The 16,914-nt window shown below is 59.3% G+C and overlaps 1 protein-coding gene across 3 annotated transcripts in view; it reads left to right on the top strand.

Annotated features, from left to right (window-relative positions):
* The window catches only part of LINGO1 (leucine rich repeat and Ig domain containing 1), a 187,642-nt gene that overhangs the window by 76,798 nt on the left and 93,930 nt on the right, over positions 1–16,914 (top strand). The window contains exon 1 of one of the 3 annotated variants that reach the window (XM_069457175.1): positions 10,750–10,879. The exons of the other annotated variants lie outside the window; for them this stretch is intronic. The gene's annotated coding sequence lies outside the window, so the exon portion shown is untranslated. Of the gene's footprint in view, positions 1–10,749; positions 10,880–16,914 lie in introns of those variants that run through there. 3 annotated transcript variants of the gene reach the window in all.

Below are 16,914 nucleotides of genomic sequence, written 5' to 3'. Positions count from 1 at the left end.
GGGGTGCACTTAGCACCCAAGCGCAGAGCGAAGAGCTCAAGTTCTGGGCCAGGCTGCCTGGGTTCTGTTGTCGCACCTGGGAGCTGGGTGGCCTTGGGTACGTTTCCTAGTTCCTCGGTGCTTCGGTGCTGTCTGGGAAATGGGCACAGCAGCTGCCTCCTCGAGGGGACGCTGGGAGGATTAGATGCTGCAGGAGAAGTCTGTGGACGTGACCCTGCACGTGGCATTGCTCGGGTTGGCGGCCGGTTGCTCTTGCGTGGGGTGGGCAGCAGAGCCAGTTCAGGCTGAAGCGGTGACATCTGGGTCCCTGCCCCCAGCGGCTCCAGCCTCTTTCCCGCTGCCTCCCGCTGGGCGGGGCACGGGGCAGCAGCACAGCCCTGCAGCGCTGGGGCTGGGCATGTCGGGGTGGGGATGGGGAGGGGACAGAGGAGGAGGAGCAGGAACTGGCGCGTGCCACATGCTGGGCCCCTAGCACAGGCTCTTCACACGTGGAGCATCATTTGTTCCTCACACAGGAGAGGGATGTCATTATTCCTGTCTGCATATGCAAAGTGGGGGCCCACATAGGGAAGGTGAGTTGACCCAAGTTGCAGAAGAGGCGGAGCTGGGATTGAAGCCCCTGTGTCCTGTGTCCCTGAGGGGCTGGGGGCACCGGGAGCGGGTGTGGCTCTAGTGCCAGGCTCTGCCTGTCCTGGGCAGGGGACACGCGTGGGCCTGGACAGACATGCGGGTGCATGTGCCTCCCTGTGCCGATGTTCCCCCCACTGCAGCAAGGAAGCTCTCGGGGAAACTAGGGCAGTGGGGCGGCTCTCTGACACCTCCCACAGCATTGGCACCTGGGGGTGGCTTCCACATTGGAGCCTGGTGCCTGGGCCCCGCCTGTTCTCTGCACATGCCTCCCCTGATTCTGCCCGGCTCCCACCCCAGCCCGCCTGCTAGGGTGGAGGGGTGTCGGGGGGCTGCGAGGTGCCCTGGAATAATGAAAGCAATTAGCGGCTCAGACACTGTATGCCAAGCATGAGTAAATGATCATTCGTTTGCTAGCCCCGTTCTGCAGCTGAGGACATAGAGGCCAGAGGAGCATAGTGACCTGCCCCAGGCCACACAGCGAGGCAGCTGTGGGGCAAGATGTTGAGGCGGGTGGCGGGCGGGGGCCAGTGGGGCCCAGCTCTGGTTTTGCTCAGTGGGCAGTCCCAGGACAGCCCCTCCAGGCCCCCAGGGCCAAGGCCCCGCCCCAGCTGTCATTTTCCAGCCCTGCTGTGGCCAGGCCGGAGGGAGGCATTGGATACACATCACCTCCACTGAACGTGCCTTACTGTCCCCCTGTGGCAGATGTGGGAGCTGGGGCTCAGAGGGGTCCCAGGCCACTCTGATGCCAAAGTCCGGCTTTTATCCTCCCTGCCCTGTGGTGGTGCGTTGCCGCCGGCCCCTCCCTTGCTGCTTGTGGAGTCAGGTACCCTCCCGCCTCCCCCAGGCCCGATGCCTGCTTATGCAGCTGGGCGAACGGGAGGGCCTGGGCCAGTCTGGACACAGAGGGACAGAGAGGCAGACTCAGCCCCCGCATGGGGGAGGGGCGGGGACTGGATCTGTCGGTCTCAGGGTTGGGAAGGCATGTGGAGGTCCTCCCGCCCCATCAAATGTCCTTTCTGCCACCTGAGCCCCCGTGGCAGTACGGGTCGCTGTTAGGAACCGAGTTTGTGGCATCAGACAGCATGCTGTGAATTCTAGCTCCAGTACTTACCAGCTCTGTGGCCTTAGACATGTTACTTAAGCTCTCTGTGCCTCAGTTTCCCCGTTGGATAAAGGGAAAGTGATAGTAGAATCCACGTGGCAGGGCTGTTAGAGAAGTGAATGGGGTGTATATTTCCTGCGGTAGGAGCGATGCTCGGCATGCAGGCTCTCAGCAAATCTCAGTCGAAGTGGCCATTAGCAGGCTGCAGGGTGTTCCAGGGAGAGAGCAGGGCGCCCCTAGCTCATATGTGCAGCTGGATGCCAGAGCCAAGAGGGGGGACGGGCCAGAGCTTGCTGCAGCTCCCCCCACCCACCCCAACCCCACGCCCCCCAGACCCCTCCCAGGCCCTGAGTTTCCCATCACCTGGGGAGCAGCCTGGTGGGGGTGGATGAAGGCATGGGGATGGGGGTTACCATTTGACACATTAACTGTTTAATATGTACACCTACCTTATTCCATGAAGTATTTGGGAGAGCTTCTAAGCGTCAGTATGGTACCAAGATAGACAATCTAAGCCAGGGAAAACTAGGATGCCATACGAAGAAAAGCCTTGGAAAACATTAGAACATGCACACATAGGGTCTGATGTTGGGCTGAATATTTGGCCCTGTGATTCCCGGTGGTCGGGGTGAAAAGGGAAATATCAGTTATGAGATTCATGCTGTGCATGGGAGCAAAGCAGCACAGAGTCCCTGAGAAGGAGCGGGTTTCCGTGAAGAGTGAGAGCTGCGTCGGCCCAGCCATCTCCGCAACCTGGGGCGGCTCAGAGTCTGCAGGATGGAGGTCAGGTGCCGGACCTGGGTCAGGGCTGGCCAGCTCCAGGCAGGAAGACCCTCTTCCTGCACAGGGCGAGGCTGGGGCCCAGGGCCAGGACCATGTGGCTGGGAGGGTGGGCGAGGCATTGGGGCACAGCCCTCCAGCTTCCAGCCCTCCCAGCTCTGGATTCTCCTGTCCAGTTGGGTCTGCACATCTGCAGGCCTGGGCCTGAGGCCAGCTCTGCCTGCTCCGTTCCCCTCCTCTCTTCAAGAACCCTCAGTGTCTCCCCGCTGCCTAAGAATCCGCTGTGGCTCCCTGAGCCTGGCCTCTGGGCTCTTAGCCTTGAGCCCAGCTCAGCCCTTGGGGCTCCCTCACAGCCCCTCCGTCGGCCCCACGCTGCAAGCGCTCGCCTCACCTCCCCGCTGGCACCAAAGCTGCCCGAAGCCAGGGTGGAGTCTTCCCTGCCTCCCTCCCAGTGCCAGCTGGGCTCCTGGGGGAGTGGGGGCGCTCTGAAGCCTTGCAGGGAAGGAGCGTTCCAGAGAAGGGACGTGCAGGAATCACAGCGGGTGGGTTTCCAGTTTGCAGAAGGTCTTACACATACTTGGCCGAGCCCAGACCGCCAAGCAGCCCTTCGAAACAGGATGGCAACACTCCGCCAGGAGCGCGGCTCCTGCTTCAGCAGTGCCCGCCGTGTGCCAGCTGCTGCGCTAAGCATTTTACACATATTTATTTATTTAATCTTCCCCACAGCCCATAAGCTGTTTTTACAGGAGGAACTGAAGCGCCGAGAGGTTAAGTGTAATAATTTGCCTGAATTACGCAGTCCTTAAGTGGCAGAGCAGGGATTAGAACCCAGGCAGTCTGGATTCAATAGGAAGGGAAGGTGCTTACAATGCTTCTGTTACACCCAAGCATTTGTCTCCTCGGCTCCTCCCGAGGGCTGCAGAGGGAACAGTGAGACACTCGTGTTCCAGGTGAGGGAACAGGGTAAAGAGGGCAAGGCCTTCCGGGTCACACGGGCTGCTGCGAGGGAGTGGATAAGGCGGGTTCCCATTAGCACCCTCTGATCCCAGAGCTAGAGCTGGAGCTGCCCTCAGGCCCCTTCCGAAAGGGGCCAGGACTGAGGCAGGAAGGGCCATAGGAAGTCCTCCTCTGGGTGTGGCCGTTGTGCAGGTCCCTGTCTGTGGCACCCACTCCCACCCCAGCCCTCTGGCCTGGCCAGGAACTGTGTGGGCTCCAGTGGCCAGGACTCAGCAGGCCCTGAGCGGGTGGCCTGTGGCATGGTCGTGACGAATGGGCGACTGTCAGGATGGGCGTTGCTCACACTGCCAGGCAGTGCAGAGGCAGCTGCCTGAAATGCCTGCACCTGGGCAGGTCTGTCCCCACCAGGCCTGGCGGGACTAGGAGGCTGAGGGCGGCCAGCGGCCATCTCTGCCGGGCAGCAGTCAGGCAGAGTCCCGCCTGAGGAAGGAGACACAGCCCCGACCTCTCCAAAGGGCCCAGTTTGCGGGGCCTCCTCCTTTTCTGCCAGGGCCTGCCCCTTAGTTTGTTGCGAAGCCTTTTTAAAAAAATATCCTGTTTTAAGACACATGGTAAGGCTTGTATCCTCCATACGCCCTGTGTGTGCCCACATGTCAGTCCTGGCCATCTCCTCAAAGGAGTGTGCTGTGGCCTCAGGGGCCAGGCGAAATGGTGCCATCTTAGCCGTTTTTAAGTGCATGGTACAGTGGCGTTAGCTGTGCGCCCCTTACTGCACGGCAGCTCGCTGGAACGCTGTCATCTTGCACGGCTGAAATTCTGCTCCCATTCAACAGGCCCGACAGCCTCCGTTCTGCTTCCTGTTTCGGAGAGTTGGGCTACAATAGATGCCTCACAATAAGTGGGATCGTGTATTCACATATTTGTCTGTGACTGGCGTGTTCCACTCAGCATCGTGGCCTCCAGGTCCACCCACGTGGCACAGGACAGGATTTCCTTCCTTTCTAGGGCTGAGCGATAGCCGGTCCTCTGCGTGCGCGGCATCCTGTTTCTCTGCTCATCTGCCGATAGACGCTGGGCTGTTTCCATCTCTCGGCTTTTGTGCATAGTGCTGCAGTGAACCACGTGTGTGCGAATATCTCTTTGAGATGCCGTTTTCGATTCTTTGGATATATATACCCAGAAGTAGGATCGCAGGATCTTATGGTAATTCTATTTTTAATTTTTTGCGGAACTCCCATACCGTTTTCCACAGTGGCCGCACCATTTTATTAATACATTCCCCCCAGCAGTGCACAAAGATTCTAATTTCTCCACATCCTTGCCGACACTTACTACTTTGTGGATTTTTGTTAGTGGCCGTCCTATGGCGGGAGGTGATATCTCATCGTGGTTTTTCTTCGCATTTCTCCGATGATGAGTGACGTTGGGCATCTTTTCATGTGCTGCTTGGCCATTTGTATGTCTTCTTTGGAGAAATGTCTATTCAAGTCCTTTGTTCACTTTTGGTTGGATTATTTCTGTTGTTGAGTTGTAGGAGTTCTTTATATATTCCAGATATTAACCCCTTTCCGATGTACGGTTTGCCAGTATTTTCTTCCATTCCACAGGTTGCCTTTTCACTCTGTTGGTTGTTTCCTTTGCTAAGCTGAAGTTTTTTAAGTTTGATGTGGTCCCATTTGTCTATTTTTGCTTTTGTTGCCTGCGCGTTTGGTGTCATATCCAAGAAATCATTGCCAAATCCAATGTCATGAAGCGTCTCCCTATGTTTTCTCAAGGAGTAGTATAGCTTCAGGTCTTATATTTAGGTCTTTCACTCATTCCGAGTTAATTTTTGCATATGGTATAAGGTAAGAGTCCAATTTCATTTTGTGTGTGTGTGTGAATAGAGGCCGCAGCAGCCGCAAGCTCCTTTTCTTGTATAGGGTCTGTACGTCTGGGTGCCTTCATACGCACAGGACCCATGTCCCTTTCTCCTGGTGATGGCTTTGGCTTTGGCCCAAGCCCCTCCTCCTCCCTTCTTTGGGCCCTGCTGCACCCAGCCGGGTTGGGCGGAGCTGGGCAGCCCAGGGGGGCGGTGAGCCACTGCAGGGGTGCAGGCTTCCTCCCCACCCACCGTCAGTGCTGCGGGAGCTTCTGGGTGGGGTGAGGAACTCCGTGAGGGGGCAGAGACACAGGTGCCACTCAGGAGGACATGTACGGGACCAGCAGCCCAGAGAGTCAACATGGGACATTGGTCTGTGGGAGTGAGGTCTCCGTGGGGCACCTTAGGGTCTGGCCCCTCCTGCCCTGTCCTTCTGGTGACTCAGATGAAGGTGCACAGTCCCACGTTTGCCAGGAGGCGGTTCCGACCTTGGGTGCTCAGCTGAGGGAAGCTCGGAGCGAAAACCTACCAAACCAAATGTAATTTTACAGCTGGAAAAACGAAGTTTTGCACGTGGGCTCAAAAATCCACTAGCTGGGGGTGGGGTGGCCGCTCCCACACGCAGTCCCCAGCGTGACGTGCTGGAGTCGCTCCCGCCAGCTCTCTTACGTGGGGCGGCACGTGTTCGGGAGTTCACATTCCCAGCTCACATCCTGGAGTTCCCAGGCCTGGCAGATGCAGGCTCCACCTCTGACAAGGGCTGCCTGTCCCTTTCTGTGTGACCCAGGCAGGCCTTGGCCCCACCCTGGGCCTCAGTGTCTCCGTCTGTGAAATAACCATTGCTCCTTCCCATGGGAAATTGTAGGGCTGAACACGGTGATGAGTTTAAGTCCCTGTGTGGAGAGTTGGTGCAGATGGGGAAGCTGCCACCCAAGCCCACGTGGCTGAATTCCCCATCCTTCTCGGTCCTGGGCCAGGAAATCGGCAAAGCTCCCTCACCTGCCTCTGGACTGGGCAGCCCCAACCAGCCTGGACACCCAGGAGGAAGCCCACTGTCAGCAGAGGGTGGGTATGGGGTTAAATCCTTCCACCTGACACGTCACCACAGCTGGTGACCAGCACTGGAAGGCCCAGGAGGAGGCCAGGCCTTCATCCCCAGCTCCCCAGGGTGGGCAGTGACAGGGCCCGCTGGGAAGCAGTGCTGACACCTGCCACGACTGGCGTGGGGGATCCGGCTGTGGGTTTCTTGGAGCCCTGCCAGGGGAGGACATGGACCAGGCTGGCCGTGGGGCTGGAGCCCTGGCCCCGTGGGAGGCTGTGGCCGAGGGCGGTAGCACTTACTGCCCTTGGGAGCTGGGCTGTCTTCTTGGTTATAGAAGCCCAGCACCAGGGACTTCATGTGCCTCCCCTCGTCTGATCCTCAGGGCAGCAAATGAAGTGGGTGCCGACCGTATCCCCGCTTTCCAGATGAGGAAAGAACTCAGGGAGGTGAAGTTGGAGCTAGAAGGAGGCCCTGCCACAGGCTGGCTGGTGACCTTGGCCAGATCCAGTCCCGTTTCCCCATCTGAACAGTGGGGACTCAGACACATTTGGGGGGGACGTGTTTGACATTAGTTCTATCTTCTGTTGAAGATGCTGAAGTGTCAAAGTGTCCACAGACGTGACGAAGCCCTGAGTTTACAGACCAGCAGCCTGAGGCTGCGAGAATGACGGCCACCGGGTCCTGGGAGGCCGTCTCCCTGCCCATCTCTGCCAACGCCCCCCCTCGAGTCAGGCCGTGTCGATGGCCCTGGGCCCCTCAAAAGCCTCTGAGAGCGCGTCAGTGCAGGGAGGCCTCAGCCACGTGTGTGCATGTGTGTGCACACGCGTGTGCTGGGGGGGTGCCGGGACGAAGCTGGTGGAGCTGAGCAGACCCCAGGACAATTGGACAAGAGGAAGGGCCCTGCCCAGCCCTCCCTGTCCTGTTCCGGGGGCAGAGAGTGGGAGAAGCCCTGGGTGACTGGGTTTGTGCCCACTATATATAGCCCAGCTCAGACACGCACACCCGGCTATTTCTGTGTTCCTCCTCCTACTGAGGCAGGGGGAGGGGAGAGAAAGTAGTCCATCTAAAAATATAACCCGGGGAAAAATATCACAACGCCTGAGCTAAGCCCAAGAGATCTGTCTCGTTCTCGCACCTCCCGCCCCCGCGCCCCGACTTACCTCACAGCCGCCTCAGCTCCGCTTGGAACCTTCGGGCTGTCGGCCCCTCCCCGACCTGTGCCACATTCCCCTGGTGCCCACCTGCTGGGGCTGGAGTCTTTCCGCCCCCATTTCACAGGCAAAGAAACTGAGGCCTGGAGAGGCTTGCTCCGGTGTGGCCGTGGGCTCCGCACTCGGCGCTTTCTGCGAGGGCCCCTCCTGGACGCCCAGGCACGAGGGCCCGGCCTCCCCCTGCCTGCGGGCTCGGGCTCCCTCCCGGCCTGGGTCTGGGACTTCGTGTACCCTCCCCTTGCTGCATCTTCTCTCTGAGCTCAGCTTGCGCCGCTAAGAGGGGCAGAAGGTGGTGAGGGTGGAAGGGAGGTGCAGGTACAGCCCGACACGGGGCCAGGCACATCAGGGGCGCTCGGTGAGCCTCCGGCCCTGTTGCCATTAATATTTTGATTCTTGTCCTCCATCTTTGTCCTGACCACAAAAAATGACTTTTCCCCCTGGGAGTTTCCGGGGTCCCAGTGCCCAGCAGGAGGCCAGCCTGTCCCCCACAGCGGTCAGCGGGCATTCAGGTTTGCAGAGGAAGGCGGGCGGTGGAGGGTTGGGTCGGCCTCAGGCCAGCTCCCAGCTGTGCGGTTGTGCGGCTGTGTTGGTCCTCACACTGATCCCCTCGGCGACTGCCCGTGATGGGGGTGGGCGGGGTGGAGTGGGGCGGGTGGGCTGTTGCTGTCCATTTTAACGACCGGGAGCTCAGAGAGGGAAAGCAATGGCCCCGGGGTCACAGAGCGGGGACAGTGGAGTCTGGAACTGAAACAAGCTGCCCTCGTCCTCCGGACTCCGAGGAGTCTGGGTTACAAGGGCCCCTCCCTGCCCACACCCCCTTCCACAGACAGTGAGGGCTCCGGGGGCCGCCGTGAGGGTGCAGGCCCCGAGCTCCCCTCCTGGCGCTTTATGCGGCCTGTCTGCTGGCCTCCCTGAATGTCGCCGTGGGAGGCTGGAGACGTCTGGGGCCGGGAGAGCGCACGCCCGAGTGTGCTGAGTACAAACTGGGTGCCTGTGTGACGGTTCTGCGTGAAAATGTCACAACCCACACAGAAGTGGGGAAACCAGTCTGTTCAACCCCATGCTCAACGGGCGTCAACTCACGGCCAGACACTCACTCTCCACCACCACTGGGTTATTTTGATGTGGTACAATTTTATCCATAAATATTTCACTGTGTGTCTCTAAAAAATAAGGACCTATTAAAAAACAACCCATAATACCATTACCACACCTGAAAAGTCAAATGTGACCTGGCACTTGGTATCTACCACCTGACTCACCCTCCAAAATGGCCTTGAGGTAGGAGTTAGCAGGGCCGTTTTACAGGCGAGGGAACGTGAGGCCTGGAGAGATTGGGTCCCTGGCCCAAAGCCACACGGTGGTAAGTGGCCAAGCAGAGATTCGAACCCGGGCCCCCTGACCACAAAGCCGGTGCTCTGGCCGGCACGGCCCATCCCCAAAGGGTCGCCAAGCCCTATGGTGCGGGGAGGGGCTGGAGGCGGATTTGTGTCGGGAGAGTCCTCGTTCCTGTGCCTCCTGACAACCCCGGAGCCTGGCTGTGTGCTCAGAGCGCGGCTGCGAGGGTGTCCAGGCCGCGCCGGGGCCAGGAGTGAGCTGTCTCTCAGCTGGCCGGCGTGCTGAGCTTTACCGGGGCATTAACAAGCCATTTAAAAAGCGCTGACAGCACACTTTGCAGGCTCCGATTTAGGATGTACTAAAAAATAAGCACCTTTTCCGGAAGGAAACTGCAGTATGTCGGAGTGAAATACGTCCGTGGTGTCACCTACACACGTGTCGCCCTGCAGGTGCTGCAGGGGTGGGAGCAGCGAGCTCCCAGCCTCCCCCGCCCCAGGTGGCCCGGGAAGGTGGCAGGTACTGGGTGAGCAGGTGGATTCGTCAGCTCCCCTAGCTCTTCCGCGGGAGGCGGAAGGGGGTCTGAAGCTTTAGTGGGGTGTGTTGGAGGTTGGGGTGGGCCGGGGTGGGGGTGTGGACAGGGGGGCAGAGGAAGTTACCTGCTCCAGGCCGCCCATTCCACAGATGGAGAAGCTGAGGCTGGGCTGGGAGGGGGAGATGAAAGCTGCAAGGTAGCATAGCCCCAGCCCAGCCCCCCAAGCCCAAGGTGGGCGCTATAGAGGGGGTGCACTTGTATTTCCCTCCCTCCTCCTCGTCTCACCTCAAAACAGACATTCTCAGGGCCTAGGGCAGGCCTGGCCTTACCACATGCCAAGCACCATGGTCAGCATTGGGGATGTAACAGAGACCAAATGAAAAATACATTCAGACGATCAAACAAACCAAAAAACACACAGTCTCTGGCTGCTTCATGGAGCTTACAGTTGAGTGGGGGGACTACAGGTAAACAAAGAACCGTAGCAGTGTTGTGAGGCCGCTGTGGACCTACACGAGGGGCAGATGTGGGGTGCCAGGCCGAGATTTAAGAGGGCATTCGCCAGGTGGGAAGGTGGGGGAGGGCATCTGGAGGAGGTGACACCTGGGCTGGGCGCTGCAGGATGAATGTGTGAGCCCAGAAGGTGGGAGGCAGTGGCTGGAGGCGGAGCTGCTGCTTCTGTGCACGAGCTCTGCTGTGCAGAGCACGTACAAAGGCCCTGTGGCAGAGGCACATGGGGATTCTGAAAAGCCAGCATGGCTGGAGTAGAGCCAGCGAGGGGAAGTGTGGGAGGTGTGGCCGGAGGGGCTAGGGCTGGGCCTCTGCCAGGGACGTGACAGGGTTAACTGGGGTGGGGTTATACTCTGGACTTGTGGTTTGGACAGATTCCTGGCTGTCACGTGGGGAAATAGCCTGGCTTTGAGTCAAGAGTAGACTGGGAGGTGAATGGGTGAATGTGAGCGTCCGGGTGGGAGGGGCGGTGGCCTGGACAGGGTGGTCGTCCCAGGTGCCCACTGGCTCTCTGTTCTCCCCATTGTCCCCTCTGGGCCTGCTGACCCAGGAAAGTCCCTGCAGGTGTCTGGGAGGGCAGTGCTTCAGCCGCGGGGGGGATGAGGGGTGAGGTGGCCTTGCTGAGGGGGTGCTCTTCCTCCACCAAGAGGCAGGGGGCCGCGCCACGGGAGGGGTCATGGCGCAGGGCCCAGGCCCGGGGCGTCCCTGTCTGGGATGCAGCTGGGGAGGCAGCTGGGGTGTGAGCGCCGGGGCGCGTGGAGGATGTCACATCTGCCTCTGTCTCCACTCAGATCTCACCCGGGGAGGAGCCAGTGCCCGAGAGGGGAAGGGAGCTGCGGATAAAAAAGTAGCTCGCTTTACTTAATTATGACTGATTGTGACAGCTTGCATCTTTAGTCTGAAAAGTATCTATGGGGTAAGGGCTGCTTTTCTCAATCGGGATAATTATGTTAATTAAAATGCTTTCTTTATAGCAGTTCTGATTAATAAAAACAGTTCCGCTGCTCTCTTTAAACACTCTAACCTTCTGTTGCACGGGGAAGGAGGCCCTTTCTCAGCAATTTATGGTGCTTCACGCAGATTCCAAGAGGCGACCTGCTGCCGGGCGGCCTGGTGGCGGCACGGCGCTCGCTCACACGCATGCGCATGCGGGATGGACGCAGGCGGGGGCAGGCGAGCGGACCTGGCGGGGACGGGACGGGCACCGTGCCGCTGAGTCGGCCTGAGAGTGAAAACGCCGCTTATTTATTCCCCGATCGCCGTTTGTTTCCTCAGGGAAGCACGGAGCGATTCGAGAGCTCCCAGTTAAGGAAATCACTCGTGGGGGACCCGGCGCCCAGGCCAGGCGTGGATCTGGAGTGGAGGGGCGGGTGGGGTGGGGGCTGGGACAGGAGTGGAGGCGTTGACGCGAGAGGTGGGGGGGGGCAGGAAGGGGTGCCCCTATCGCCTGCCCTGGGCGGGGGTCTGGGCGGGGGTCTGGCCCGGGAAGGGGGACACGGGGTCCCGGGCCGGCGCCTGCTCTGCCGCCTGTCACTGTGAGCGCAGCCCCGTTCCTGTTCTGCCTGGGCCAGAGGTCACAAGTGGTGGCTCCGAGGCACAGTCTGTCTCATAGTTGTGTGAATGTGTGTGTGTGTGCCGACACGTGTGTGTATGTGTGTCTGTATACGGGAGCGTGTGAGTGTGCATGTGTGTGGGTGTGTGTGTGTGTGTATTGTACGTGAGAATGTGAGCGTGTTTATGTGTTTTATGTATGTGTTTACAGTGCAAGTGTGTGAACAAGTGAGATTGTGTGTATGTATGTAAATGAGTATGAGAACACGTGTGTGTGTGTGTGTGTGTGTGTGTGTTTTAGCCACAGAGTGTAGCAAAAACAGCCCACAGGTTGTCAAAAGATTGGGAGGTTTCCCATCAAATCAGGCTTCTGGAGTGTCTTGAGAAGTCGGAAGCCCTGGCAGGCCCGCGCCGGCGTGACCGGCCTGCCCGGGCGGCGGTTGGGTCTTTCTGGCGCCGTGTGGGTCTGGTCTGCCTGTGAGGGTTGCGGAGGGGTGGTCTGCATGGGGAGGGGTGTTTAGGCCCCAGAGAAGTGGGGAGGCATCTCAGCCAGCCGCTGGCCCTTCTCCCGAAAGGACTGAGTGGAGAGGGGGTCCGGAGGCCCCCAGCAGACGTGTCCCTGGTGCTGCAGGAGACTTCGCGGGGTTCCCCACCGCACTGCCCAGCCGGCCCAGTCCTGGGGAGCTGCCCGGCCCTCGTCACCGCCCGGAGGGGCTGGGACAAAGCTGACGTGACTCTCTGGAGGAGGCAGCGAGGAGGGGGCCGTGGCAGATGCCTCTGCGTGTGCCAGAGCCCACCCCCTCCCTGAGGCCCAGCTCTCTCTGGACACCCCCTCCCCGGGGCACTGTCGCTGCCCCCCTGGACAAGCTCCCCTTCTCCCGAGGATGTTGGCTCCTGTGCCGCTCCTGCTCCTGCACGCGCTTCCCAGACACAGCCTGGGCCTCGTCCCCACCCCTGCCCCTCCCCTGGCCTGGCCTGCCCTCTCTGCTGCTGGGAATGAGGAAGTAGGTCTGGGGTGCTTCTCCCTGCCTGCTTGAGGAAGAAGCTATTGCGGGAGGCAGGGAGGCCCCTGGAGCCCCCAGCACACCGTGGGCCAAGAGGGGCGGGGCCGTGTCTGGGTACCGCAGCTGGGAAACAGCGTCTGGGGAGGGCAAGGAGCCCAGGCCTCCCAGCCCAGGGGATTAGGAGGGTGGCTGAGGCCAAGGGGTTGAGGCTAAGGGGTCCCCACTGCCAGAGGAAGTGATGCTAGTGGGTCCCTAGACTCCGGGTCCTCTCTCATGGGAAGACTGGCTCCTGGCCTGCATCTCTGGGGCCTGATGTTGGGGTCCAGAGGCTTGCCTGGGTACATGCGTGTGAACATTCACACATGTACATGTGCCATGTAAATATGTGGACAGCACACACATACATGTGTGTTGCCATGTGCACACATACAGATGTGGATATAATATGTGTGGGTGGGTGTGCCAGTCCATGTGTGCAAGTGGTGACATGCATGCACGTGGTCAAACCTACACACGCATGTGTGAGCATGCTCCTGTGCACACACCAGCATGGACGCGTGCTGTTTAACACATGTGTGTCTGGGGTGCTACACTTCTTCAGTTCTGTCCCTACATGTTCACATGTGTGTATTCCCATGTAGGTCTGTGTGTACAGTTAAGGTACATGGCAAGGCCCCTCCGTGGGCCCCGGAAGAGGCTAGCTCTCTAGACGGTGGTAACAAGTCAGGGGTGTGAGCTCTGGCCTGTACTGGGAGCCCCCCATTCCCTGAGGAGGGTGAGTACCCCCTGGGGCGCCACGGCCCTGCTCCCAGCTCACTGGGCCCCAGCCCTGGGGAAGTTCTGCCTTGTGTGGGGTAGCCGGGGCTGTGTCACCTGCCTGATGACTCCACTGCCCAGACGTGATGACAGAGCAGGGACCCTCCTTGCCCCAGTGGTGCAGTGGGGTCTGGCGGTGCTGAGGAGGGGCTCTGTGTGGCCCTGTCTGCTGGGGCTCCTTCCCATGCATGGCCTGGCTGGGGCCCAGTGGGGGCCACCCTGCCCCTGGCTCCAGGGCTGTCCTTCCTCTTGCCACCAACAGCTGGCCAAGCTAGGAGTCGCGTGAGTCCCCCTGGCCGGCTGCTTGTCTCCCCATGCCCCTCCCCCTGTCACCTGACCAGCTCGGGCTGAGCTTAGGACCCTTCACCAGGAGGGAGCCGTGTTTTCACAGACCCGGCAGTTCCGACCCCTAGGACAGACCCCTAGGGCACAGTGCGCTGATGGAGGGGTTTCAGGCCCTGCGAGCAATGCCGGGACGCCATTTCTGGGCGGGAGTGTCCCCGTCACCTCCGTAGACGCTTTGGCTCCTACCGCATGTGGCAGCCCCACAGGCTGGTGGGACCGGGGCCTGCCACCCCACCTCAGCCCGCCTAGGGGCGGCCTCCCTCTCACCTCCACTGTATTTACGTGTCTATTTTACGATTTCAATTTTTAATGCCTCTGCTCTTTGAAGATGCTTAATGCTTTCGAGTGGAACATTTCCTTCCAGGACCTGAGCGCAGACTGAGGACGGAGCAATAAATCAACTAATAACTGGAACCTCATTTTCTGCTCCATGGCAGAGAGTTAACCCCCGCCTCACCGCACTCTTCTGGGCGGCAGCTGCGGGCGAGGGGGGCTGGGAGCAGGCTGCTTAGCCGGGCACCCCGTGCTCGCCACTCAAGCTTTCCCTCCCGTTTACCTCCTCTCCTCTCCTCTCCTCTCCTCTCCTCTCCTCTCCTCTCCTCTCCTCTCCTCCTGGCTCTCTCTCCTCCCTTTGTTTCCCCTTTTTCATCTTGTTTTCATTTCTTTTTGTTTCTGTCCTGCTCAAAGCAAGTACAGATAGAAATGTCTGGAAATGGGGATTCTGGAGGGGACCCTGGGATGGTGTGGGAAAGCATTTGTTGGAAACTCCCTAGGCCCTGACTTGCTGTGTGACCTAAGGGAGGTGTCCAACCCTCTCTGAGCCTCATACAAAGGGATCTTACTGTATGGGTGGACCAGGATTTGAATTTAACATCTAGCACGGACTTGATAGCAGAGGTGGGCAGTGCCCGAGTCGTCCCCATTCACTCCCCTGCCCACCGTGGCCTGGGGAGGAGGACAGGTGAGAGCCACTCAGGCAGTGGAACTGGTAGCAGATGGCTCTTCCCTCATATTGTGTGTGCCTGAGTCTGTGTTCACTTATTCCTCATGAGCGTGTGTGTGTGTGTGTGCGCGCACGCATGTGTCTTTCTGCACGTCTTGGCCTTTAGGGTCATGGAGTACGACTACTGTCCACCTAAGATGACTCCTGACTCCCCACAGGACTAGTGAAAGAGCCCAGAGTGGGGAGCGGTGTCTGCATTGAGCAGCTGAGGGGTGCAGAGTCAGGGTTAGGAGCAGAGACTTCGGGCTACATGTCTGGGTACAAATCTGACTTTGCCATTTACTGCTGTGCAACCTTGGGTAAGTCACTTAACCTCTCTGTGCAGAGTCCCCTCTTCTATTAAATAAAAATAAGAATAGTTCCTCCCTCATAAGTTTGTTGTGCAGATTAAATGAGTTGGTTACCTGTAAAGTGGCTGGCACATGGTACATGCAGTGTCAACTATTTGCTATCATTATTATAGGACACACTCACAGAGCATGTTTCCTGTCCCCAACCAACTGACCATGAGACGTCAGAGACATACTAGGCACACCTGCCCAGGCCCACCAGCCCCAAACACCTGTGTGTGCACGGCCTGCAAGTAAGGAGGAGCCCAGCACCCATCAGAGCAGCCATAGGTGGCTTCCTGGAGGAGGTGGCACTAGCATTTGGCATGGGATGGAGAGAACGGTGGATTGGGCACCTGTTGGGGATGGGCAGGAAGGATACTGGGAGAGTACCAAGGCTCAACTGGAGGTATTTACACGGATTCAGAAGCACACAGGAAGCAATTATAGACCCCAGTTCAGGGAGGGGTGGGCTAACATTTAGTAGGTACCTGCTGCACACAGATATCTGTATTATGTATATTATTTCTTTGTGGAGATGAGGACACTGCATCTGAGCCCTGTTGTGTGACTTGCCCAGGGCCACCCAAGCTGTCAGTGGTGGCGGTGGGATTTGAATTCGTGTCCGTTTGACCCTGGAGCTCCACTCCACTCCTGGGCCAAGCCCCAGCATTCCGGGGCTGGAGAGGGGCAGCCCGTCCACACTCTCTTCCTGTGATGTCCTGCTCTGCCCGGCCCCCTCTGGTGACGGGGAGCTTGCTACCCTCGGGACCTTTAAGGGCATTTCATATAACGCCACTCATCCTAACAAGGCTACCGAGGCTAAGCCCAAATCCGGTCGCCACGGCCCACCCCGCAGACCCCTGTCGCTCCCTCTGCCGTGCCCTGCCCGGTCCTGAGCTGCCTGACGGGCCCTGCTGGTGTGTGAAAGGGGCGGGGACTGCCCTGTACTGGCAGATGCAGTGCGTCAGCCACGAAGTGTGGCCCTGCCACATCCCACACGTGACCCTGTACCGTAGGCCGGGCCACGCTCGGTCCCAGAAGCTTGTCATTCTAGACAGCCAGGCCTGCCACCGGCGCCCGGGACAACCGGGAACGGTGCTCAGCCCCGGAGTATCTGGTTTCCAGAGTCTTTAAACAGATGACTCCACGAGGTGATAATTTTAGCACGTTATGGCTGATGTGTTCTTGGGGCCATAAAACAGCAAACTTTTACCGCTGGAAGCAGCTCCCAGCCCAGACGTGGGGAAATTATCATGTCATCAGTCATCTGGGTATCAATTACTGTTTGGGCAGAGGGGAGCGTGTGGGTGTTGAGAGACGTGTGCAGCCTCCCCGTGCGCAGGGAGCCAGCCTTGTCCTGGGAGGGGGCAGGGGAGCAGGGAGAGCCGTCCGTTGGCTCGGCTGGCGTCACCGAATGCCTGCCACGTCCCAGGCGCCGCCTGCACACACCCCCCTTGGGCAGGCCGGGCCCACAGGGGGTTCCACGTGCTAACGGTGCGGTGATGGGGTGAACGGGGACACCTGGTGAGATGAGGCGGGCAGGTCCCCTCGGGCAGCACCTGTTTGGGGGGCCCTGGGGTGGGGAAGAGGAGGCTGTGTGGCCAAGAGCAGTGGCAGGGGCAGGGAGACCCAATTAGGGCATTTGCATGGCACTGTGGGCCCGAGGGACATTTTGCAAGGGTGGTGATGGGCTACTGACGGGTTAAGCAGAGGTGGTGACAGATCTGATTTATGTTTTAAAAAGCTCTCTGGGGCCGCTGTGGGAGGGGCTCAGTGGGGAAGGGATGAGGCAGGAGTGGTGGAGGCTGGGGTCAAAACGGTGGCCATGGTGATGGCAAGAGGCAGGGATCCAGACCCCCGCAGAGAAGGAACTGGGGATGGGGGTGGGGGGCCGTGGACG

The sequence above is a fragment of the Eulemur rufifrons genome, chromosome 2, assembly GCF_041146395.1.
Source record: "Eulemur rufifrons isolate Redbay chromosome 2, OSU_ERuf_1, whole genome shotgun sequence".
Classification (NCBI taxonomy): domain Eukaryota; kingdom Metazoa; phylum Chordata; class Mammalia; order Primates; family Lemuridae; genus Eulemur; species Eulemur rufifrons.
Note: the sequence above shows the minus strand (reverse complement) of the source record. Positions and strands in the feature narration are given on the sequence as shown.